The sequence below is a fragment of the Oncorhynchus kisutch genome, linkage group LG27 (genome assembly GCF_002021735.2).
Source record: "Oncorhynchus kisutch isolate 150728-3 linkage group LG27, Okis_V2, whole genome shotgun sequence".
NCBI classification, from domain to species: Eukaryota; Metazoa; Chordata; class Actinopteri; order Salmoniformes; family Salmonidae; genus Oncorhynchus; species Oncorhynchus kisutch.
This window is the reverse complement of record NC_034200.2, coordinates 25,768,744-25,779,112: the sequence shown is the minus strand read 5'-3', so window position 1 is coordinate 25,779,112 and position 10,369 is coordinate 25,768,744. Positions and strand designations below refer to the sequence as shown.

At 41.9% G+C, this 10,369-nt stretch overlaps 1 long non-coding RNA gene across 2 annotated transcripts; it reads left to right on the top strand.

Annotated features, from left to right (window-relative positions):
• The first annotated feature begins 2,420 nt into the window (after positions 1 to 2,420).
• Positions 2,421 to 7,568, top strand: LOC109871608 (uncharacterized). 2 transcript variants are annotated; one of them, XR_004205852.1, is made up of 6 exons: positions 2,421 to 2,740; positions 3,258 to 3,437; positions 3,609 to 4,082; positions 4,180 to 4,226; positions 4,315 to 4,377; positions 7,489 to 7,568. It is a non-coding gene; the product is annotated as an uncharacterized LOC109871608 (long non-coding RNA). The 2 variants fall into 2 exon arrangements; XR_004205851.1 differs by lacking the exon at positions 2,421 to 2,740 and adding an exon at positions 2,761 to 3,169.
• Positions 7,569 to 10,369: the final 2,801 nt, after the last annotated feature.

Below are 10,369 nucleotides of genomic sequence, written 5' to 3'. Positions count from 1 at the left end.
AATTAAATACACTCGGAGGATATTGCACGTTAGTCTGCCGAGGAGTAACCCAATAGCCCATGCAGTCCTGGACTGGACAGTCCCTGGAAGTATATTACTTTTAGAGTTACCTTGACATGTCAGCATCACATATAATAGGCTAACTCACTCTACTGTTTAGAGAAAGAGTCATTTGATACGGAATTACCATATGTTCCTTAACAGTACTGCTGTTTAGGGTTTCCTTTCCCTTGTCCTTGGCAATGGTTCCTTGGCACATTGACAGTAGATTATGTCTTTATGTGACAAACATAGAAACAAAAACACATAGCTTCACCATGGATGCAACCATAAGCAGACACACATGGACGCAGACACACACACACGCACACTGAATATAGTCCTCCCTCAGAGTTGGCAGGAGCGTGCCACGACTAGAACAACCATTCATCTGTTACCTGACGACAGAAGCCACATGGTCTTAATTGTTGGCAGTGGAGAGTGAAGTGTGTGTAACCAACTCACCTCAGGGCATGATGTCACCATCTGTATCCAGTCTTTAACAGTGGGCTCCACAAGTCCCAAATGAATCCCTATTCCCTATACGGTGCACTACTTTTGTGCACTACATAGGAAATAGGGTGCAGACAATGCCTTGTGCAGGAGACATATTCACATAGACCTTCTGAATGCACCGCCACCAGCATCGGCCCAAGCCGATAGATCAGCATTGGATTATTTAGTTTAACCAGGGGTCGTTAAATCTCTAAGAGAAAAGTTGCTTCAATTTAACACTTATCTTCTTATTCTGTATGCTAGCCAGAACACCAAGTAACGTGGTCCCTCTGGGCTGGAGGCTGAGTTCTGTCCTGCTACTGATCCCAGCCATTGTACATTTGCCCAGGGTGGAAACCAGTTCAGGAAAAACAACATATAATTAACTAAACTTTCCTGAGCTGTTGGAAAGTGTTAGATGTGGAATCTTAAAATTGTGTCATAATAATATATCTGAAAATGTTCCCAGGTCTAACTGAATATTGTAGGTGTACTATCGTGGTCAGAAGAGGTCATTATCATCTAAGGTTTGCAAAGAAATAAGTATACTGCTCTCATCTGTCTGTCTGTCTGTCTGTCTGTCTGTCAACGTGTGTGTGTGTGTGTCTGTCAACGTGTGTGTGTGTACGTGTTTGAGCACACGCCTCTGTCTGTCAGTCACATTGTATTGCAATGAATCCTGATGTTAGATGAAGTGGCTGCGGAGGCAGATTAAGCATGAACCTCCCTATCATGCCAGGTGTCATGGGAATGATATGTTGCAAAGTATACAGACAGACAGATAGTTTTGCCTCTGCTGGGTTGAAGTCAGTTCTTCAATCTCTGTTGAAGGTAATAGTTTGCATCCCAAATGGCACTCTATTCCCTATAAAGGGCACTAATGTCACCCTATTCTCTCTCTATATATATACTGTACCAGTTGGGCCATGGTCAAAAGTAGTGCACTCTACTGTATATGGAATAAGGTGCCATTTGGGACGTAATCTAGATAGATGTCTGGGCAGGTTTCAGTCCATCCTGGTGTACAGTCTGCTATAGCTAGCTAGGCAGCTGTCTGTCTGTTGTGGTACTGCTGCCAAGAATGTGACTAAAATGCCAGCGTGAGCCGGGAAAACAACCCAGCGGATGAATTCCTGACTAAACACAGGTGTATATTCAAAAACATGGTGGTTACGTCCCAAATGGCACCCTTTTCCCTACACCTATGTGTGCATCGTAGGCCCTGGTCAAAAGTTGTGCACCATATAAGGAATAGGGTGCCATTTGGGATGCAGATCATGGTATTTGTTTTAAACTATATTAATCACTGAATAACTTTTATTCAGCTGTAAGTGCCAATTTGGGAGGTAAAATGAAATGTTGCAAATTAAATCTGAATGCTTTTAAAGATTGACTGCCCCTAAAAAACAACAAATTCCTTTCAAAATGGCCTAAGTGGCATCAATATCTCCCTCACTAACTTTAAGCATCAGCTGTCTGAGCAGTTTACCAATCGCTGAAGCTGTACACAGCCCATCTGTAAATACCCCATCCAACCAACTACCTACCTCATCCCTTATTTGTTTTTCTGCTCTTTTCCACACCAATATTTCTACTTGCACATCCTCATCTGCACATCTATCACTCCAGTGTTAATTGCTCAATTGTAATTATACAGATTTTTCTATTGTGTTATTGACTGTACGTTTGTTTATCCCATGTGCAACTCTATTGTAGTTTTTGTCGCACTGCTTTGCCTTATCTTGGCCAGGTCGCAGTTGTAAATGAGAAGTTGTTCTCAATTTGCCTACCTGGTTAAATAAAGGTTAAAAAATAAATACGAGTCAGAAGCATTTATTCTGGTGTCGAAATTGACTGCAAAGTGTAAATAGGATCATTTTGGTCAGTCTCGTCTAAAACGGAGTTTGGAACCTCAGTGCATCACAACAAGTAAATTAAGGTTGGGTTAGGATTACAATGATGTCAAGAAATCATGCCCCATTTTGTCAAACTCCACGTGCAAATTGCCCCTCTGCCCACTTTGCTTTCGTTCATTGTTTCATCGCCCCCGACGCACTCAAAGGATCACGGACGTTTGAGACTGAAAAGCCCTATACGGATTAACCATGCAATGCATGCAGGATGCATAGCCAACTGGTTTGCATGCCCTGCCAAAGGACCCTATCATGCAAAATAGGTGTTTGGAGTTCGTTGGTCCCAAGTGGTGGTGAGTATACCGGTAGCTAGACAATAGACTGCAGGTTATGTATCTGGTATTGTATATTTCTATAATTATTATCACTATCATCGCTAGCATAGCTGTATTTTAGCTAGTTAACATTAACATTGCTAGCTATTATTGACTAACTTTGCTAGTAACTGTAATGGCAACATTGCCATCTCTCTAAAGTAAATTTGACGACATAATAATAACGACCTACTTTAGCAAAGTCATCGTATATCCAGGCCTCTCTAAATTAATGTAATTTAGATGAAACAGTCACATTAGCCTCCGAGGTGCAACCCATGTCTAGGGCACAAATAAATATTGTGTGCAGCTATGGTGTGTACTAGCTAAGTCATCTCTGACTACAACAGAGTACTAACTAGCAGCAACAAACTCAACCCAACCCAGGGCCTACCAGAAGGAACAAAGGTGGGTATCTTAACATGTCCAGCAATGTGATTGAAATGGTTTTGTGACCTACATAATTTATTTCACTGTTCACTTGGTATTTTCACAGCTTGCCAGGCAATACCTTACAAAAAAGTGTGTCATGCGACACAAGTACCCTTGTGACACCACCGCCGTTGTTGCCAGAGTCTCCCTCGACTCCTATGAAAAGGACACGCCATCATGATGCCTCTGATAGTGACCCAAGTTAATGCCCTGAGGACACAGACAGCTTCATCATCAACGACAGGTAATGTGTGTTATGTGAAAAGTTGTATTCAATAATACCCGGCTTGATAAACTAATTCCCCAGCCAAGCAGATAGTCATTTTGGTTGTGAAGTGCATTATCAAAAAGCTGTAATTTCTTTAAAACAAAATGCAATTTACCACTCAGCTGTCTATCTTTCACGCTGTCACAGGCCCTCCCAGTCAACACCACCTCATAAGATTGCATGCAGCAGGTGTTCAAGAGATGCCCAGGTTGCAGCCGAACATGCAGCATTGAGAAGACCAGCAAGTAAGCCCTCATCAGCATCATGCTGACAGGCCCTCCCTTTGAACATTCCTATGAATGGAACAGTCAGCCACATGTTGGCAAGTATCTGGCCAGCAACAGCTTTCACAGGCTCATCATCAAATACAGAAGGTAACCCACTTAAATACTTTGATAATCCAAATGGGAAACATTATTTATGTAAACTGACATTATTTGTTGCTTATTTTCTACTTCTTAAGAGGCATATAATGTCCAGGGCATAACCTAGTCTGGTGGAACCAGCCTGATCGCTGTGTTCCCCATTCTATTTGACTTCACATTTTATGGCAAAGACCTCACCTCCAGCCTCACCTCTTGCCTGCACTCCAACGGTCGTTGATGGGGAGAACAGAATTAGGTATGTTTAGTCTGACCTGTTCAAACTTCAACATAGTATATGTTTGTGTGTCAGATCACCTATCCTAACTGCCATTACTGTGTTTATGTGTTCACAGATGCATGAGATGCAGAAAGACCTGGCACTCAACACATCCAAAATGAGGTGATTGTTAACAGTACAGCACACATCCAGTAATAGCAACACCCTTTTCATTCCATGTGTCACTGATGACCTCTGCCTATTTCTACAGATGGACTGGAAATGCTTTGGCCAGATGCCAGCCTCAGTCGTTTGATGGGGAGACCATAATTGGGTAGGTTTATCTGACCTGTTCAAACTTCAACATAGTACCTGTTTGTATGTCATATATTACCTATCCTAACTGCCATTGGTAATAGAACAGTGACTATGTGTGTATTAGGGTTGAATGGGGGGAACCCGGTTACCGAGACTTACCGTCCAAAACCACTCCCTTTTCCCGTTATAGATAACTCAGGGAGACTGGTAATTCTAAATTATTTAAATGAAAATCATGATGTGAAATGGAATGGAACTTAAATTACATGTAATGTCTATCTATCTTCTCTACGGCCTTCTCTCGGCTCTGCATGATGAATCGCCAACTCTCAGGGTGGTGACAGACAGCCCATCTCAGTATGGAGCACAGTTCACAATACATGTATACCTATCATCCCATCTCAGTATGGAGCACAGTTCACAATACATGTAGACCTATCATCCCATCTCAGTATGGAGCACAGTTCACAATACATGTAGACCTATCATCCCATCTCAGTATGGAGCACAGTTCACAATACATGTAGACCTATCATCCCATCTCAGTATGGAGCACAGTTCACAATACATGTAGACCTATCATCCCATCTCAGTATGGAGCACAGTTCACAATACATGTAGACCTATCATCCCATCTCAGTATGGAGCACAGTTCACAATACATGTAGACCTATCATCCCATCTCAGTATGGAGCACAGTTCACAATACATGTAGACCTATCATCTCATCTAAAAAATGTTTATTGTGACAGGCAAGTGGGCCTACATTTGCTGCGGCATAGCCTATGCTACATTAATATAAAGACTGAATGCACGACTAATTTACGAATCTGGATTTCAGGGGTCACCTTATTTTTTAATTGTAAAGATATCTTTTTATTTGTTTTATTGCAGCTGCACAGTTTTAGCTTATCACTAGAATATCATTGCTTTAACTCAGTGCATAAATGAGCACTCTCTCGCAGTGTTTCTCCCCATCAATGTGGTTCAAATTGCATACAAAATAGATAATACTGTTTTGATAGGGCTATATATAGATGTCCTAGCCTACCTCTTTCAGATAATAAATTCTATGCAGTTTTAGCCTTATATTTAGATAATGAATGATAGGTTATGCATAATAAGCTTCTAACTTACAGCCTCTGTCTCTTGCGCAATACGCACGGACCTGTGCTCTGAAGGCCACTCTCCTTAAAAAACGCTACTTAGCTCTTGGAGTCCCATGCAGGAAAAGCTAGACTAGAATAGCTTGCTGGACATAATCTTTTGGGCATTTCTTATACCAATAGACTATTTGAAGGGGGATGCAAGCTCTTGTTTGCTAAATGTTGAATACAGCAGCCAATAGAACTCACAGGTCATTTGAAAGAAGAGGGAATGAGGGATGGCGGTAGGCTAAAGCAGTTATTTATTCAGACCCATAACAATTCAATCTTCATGAAGAGAAGTGAAAGCCTTCTGCATCTAATTCAAGTCCTATATTATTCAAGCATGTCATTAGAATGATGAAGATAAGGACAACAAAACTTGTTAGATTTAACTGTTGAAAGAGAGGAAGGAATGAAGAAACACCAGAGAGAGAAAGAGGAGGTAGGCTAATAACATTAGGGGAAATACTATGAAAGGTATATATGCGTCAGCCTACTAATTCAAATCAAATGTATTTGTCACATACACATGGTTAGCAGATGTTAATGCGAGTGTAGCGAAATGCTTGTGCTTCTAGTTCCGACAATGCAGTAATAACCAACGAGTAATCTAACCTAACAATTCCTTATACACACAAGTGTAAAGGGATAAAGAATATGTACATAAAGATATATGAATGAGTGATGGTACAGAACAGCATAGGCAAGATGCAGTAGATGGTATCGAGTACAAGTATATACATATGAGATGAGTAATGTAGGGTATGTAAACATTATATTAAGTAGCATTGTTTAAAGTGGCTAGTGATACATTTGACATCAATTTCCATCAATTCCCATTATTAAAGTGGCTGGAGTTGAGTCAGTGTGTTGGCAGGAGCCACTCAATGTTAGTGGTGGCTGTTTAACAGTCTGATGGCCTTGAGATAGAAGCTGTTTTTCAGTCTCTCGGTCCCTGCTTTGATGCACCTGTACTGACCTCGCCTTCTGGATGATAGCGGGGTGAACAGGCAGTGGTTCGGGTGGTTGTTGTCCTTGATGATCTTTATGGCCTTCCTGCGACATCGGGTGGTGTAGGTGTACTGGAGGGCAGGTAGTTTGCCCCCGGTGATGCGTTGTGCAGACCTCACTACCCTCTGGAGAGCCTTACGGTTGTAGGGGAAGCAGTTGCCATACCAGGCGTTGATACAGCCCGACAGGACGCTCTCGATTGTGCATCTGTAGAAGTTTGTGAGTGTTTTCGGCGCCAAGCCAAATTTCTTCAGCCTCCTGAGGTTGAAGAGGCGCTGCTGCGCCTTCTTTACGATGCTGTCTGTGTGGGTGGACCAATTCAGTTTGTCCGTGATGTGTACACCGAGGAACTTAAAACTTACTACTTGGACAAATAGGTCCAATTATATTTCAATATTAAAATCAAATTCGCTAGCCTATACTTGTAAATTTGAAGGTCACTGCCCCAGAATCGCATGTTCTCTCCCTGCTTTATCATGGTTTGAATGAGGTGCGTAATTCCAGTCCATATAGTACAGTATAATACAATAGAGTACGGTAATACAGTTCACACTCAAAAAGATTAGCCTACTGGAGCTTGTTTCATGTATCTACCCAAGGGATCATAAAGATAGCTACATACAGTATATGGGTTGTTGTGTTTTTCTGTCATGTGTAATGTGCAGTAACCTATATATCATATTTGTTTTGGTTAACGGCCCACAACTCTTTTGTCTTTTTGAGGCTTGGGCTCATTAAATATCTTTAATGTAGTGCTGAATATATGTCATCAGGCTTGAATCTTCAGTCAAAGCTCTAATCTAATCTAGACATCGGTCTATGTATATGCTTTATCATGTTTTTGAATAACACTTCTGGTTTTGGTGGGAAATGCCGGGTTACGCAGGAGAAAAGTGATTTATTCTCGGGTCGGGAATATTTGTAACATACCGGGAAAATATTCTACCCTAGTGTGTATGTGTTCACAGAAACATGAATGGAGCCAGCACATTAATACTTGCAAGATGATGTGATGAAGTCCAGACTGACACACGGGCTTGGTACTGATGTCTCTGAATGGAGAGAAACAACCGGGCCCTCTGCATAAAATGTTTACACAACTTTGACTTATGTTGTCATTTTTTTATTGAATTGATTGAATGGTATCACCCAATATGGATCGGGAGAAACACTGTATTCTGCACCAGAATCAGGGAACTCATGTTGTATACGGGACACCACACAGGAAGGTACAGAGCATTTGGGAAGTATTCAGACCCCTTGACTTTTCCCACATTTTGTTACGTTTCAGCCTTATTCTAAAATTGATCAAATAGTTTTTCCCCCTCATCAATCTACACACAATACCCCAAAATGACTAAGCAAAAACAGGTTTTTAGAAAAATATGGGAATATCACATTTACATAAGTATTCAGACCAGACTTTACTCAGTACTTTGAGAATCACCTTTGACAGCGATTACAGCCTTGGGTATGATGCTACAAGCTTAGCACACCTGTATTTGGAGAGTTTCTCCCATTCTTCTCTGCAGATCCACTCAAGCTCTGTCAGGTTGGATGGGAAGCATTGCTGCACAGCTATTTTCAGGTCTATCCAGAAGTGTCCGATCGGGTTCAAGTCTGGGCTACTGCTGGGCCACTCAAGGACATTCAGAGACTTGTCCCGAAGCCACTCCTGAATTGTCTTCGCTGTGTAACGTTGTCCTGTTGGAAGGTGAACCCTCGCCCCTGTCTGAGGTCCTGAGCGCCCTGGAGCAGGTTTTCATCAGGGATCTCTGTGTACTTTGCTCCATTCAACTAGTCTCCCAGTCCCTGCCGGTGAAAAACATCCCCACTGCATGATACTGACATCACCATGCTTCACTGTAGGGATGGTGCCAGGTTTCCTCCAGATGTGACGCTTGGCATCTTGAGATGTTGCTTCAAATATACACATAATGTCCCTTCCTCGTGATGCCATCTATATTTGTGAAGTGCACATTTCTCCAAAAATACGATCTTTGTCCCCATGTGCAGTTGCAAACCGTAGTCTGGCTTTTTTATGGCGGTTTTGGAGCAGTGGCTTCATCCTTGCTGACCGGCCTATCAGGTTATGTCGATATAGGACTCATTTGACTGTGGATAAAGATACTTATGTACCTGTTTCCTCCAGCATCTTCACAAGGTCCTTTGCTGTTGTTCTGGGATTGATTTGCACGTGTCGCACAAAAATATGTTAATCTCTAGGACACAGAACGAGTCTCCTTCCGGAGCGGTGTGACGGCTGCGTGGTCCCATGGTGTTTATACTTGCGTACTATTGTTTGTACAGGTGAACGTGGTACCTTCAGCCATTTGGAAATTGCTCCCAAGGATGAACCAGACTTGTGGAGGTCTACCATTTTTTTCAGTGGTATTGGCTGATTTCTTTTGATTTTCCCATGATGTCAAGCAAAGAGGCACTGAATTTGAAGGTACGCCTTGAAATACATCCACAGGTAGACCTCCAATTGACTCAAATGATGTCAATTAGCCCATCAGAAGCTTCTGAAGCCATGACATAATTTTCAGAAATTTTCCAAGCTGTTTAAAGGCACAGTCAACTTAGTGTACAGTGCCTTGCGGAAGTATTCGGCCCCCTTGAACTTTGCGACCTTTTGCCACATTTCAGGCTTCAAACATAAAGATATAAAACTGTATTTTTTTGTGAAGAATCAACAACAAGTGGGACACAATCATGAAATGGAACGACATTTATTGGATATTTCAAACTTTTTTAACAAATCAAAAACTGAAAAATTGGGCGTGCAAAATTATTCAGCCCCTTTGCTTTCAGTGCAGCAAACTCTCCAGAAGTTCAGTGAGGATCTCTGAATGATCCAATGTTGACCTAAATGACTAATGATGATAAATACAATCCACCTGTGTGTAATCAAGTCTCCGTATAAATGCACCTGCACTGTGATTAGTCTCAGAGGTCCGTTAAAAGCGCAGAGAGCATCATGAAGAACAAGGAACACACCAGGCAGGTCCGAGATACTGTTGTGAAGAAGTTTAAAGCCGGATTTGGATACAAAAAGATTTCCCAAGCTTTAAACATCCCAAGGAGCACTGTGCAAGCGATAATATTGAAATGGAAGGAGTATCAGACCACTGCAAATCTACCAAGACCTGGCCGTCCCTCTAAACTTTCAGCTCATACAAGGAGAAGCTTGATCAGAGATGCAGCCAAGAGGCCCATGATCACTCTGGATGAACTGCAGAGATCTACAGCTGAGGTGGGAGACTGTCCATAGGACAACAATCAGTCGTATATTGCACAAATCTGGCCTTTATGGAAGAGTGGCAAGAAGAAAGCCATTTCTTAAAGATATCCATAAAAAGTGTTGTTTAAAGTTTGCCACAAGCCACCTGGGAGACACACCAAACATGTGGAAGAAGGTGCTCTGGTCAGATGAAACCAAAATTGAACTTTTTGGCAACAATGCAAAACGTTATGTTTGGCGTAAAAGCAACACAGCTCATCACCCTGAACACACCATCCCCACTTTCAAACGTGGTGGCAGCATCATGGTTTGGGCCTGCTTTTCTTCAGCAGGGACAGGGAAGATGGTTAAAATTGATGGGAAGATGGATGGAGCCAAATACAGGACCATTCTGGAAGAAAACCTGATGGAGTCTGCAAAAGACCTGAGACTGGGACGGAGATTTGTCTTCCAACAAGACAATGATCCAAAACTTAAAGCAAAATCTACAATGGAATGGTTCAAAAATAAACATATCCAGGTGTTAGAATGGCCAAGTCAAAGTCCAGACCTGAATCCAATCGAGAATCTGTGGAAAGAACTGAAAACTGCTGTTCACAAATGCT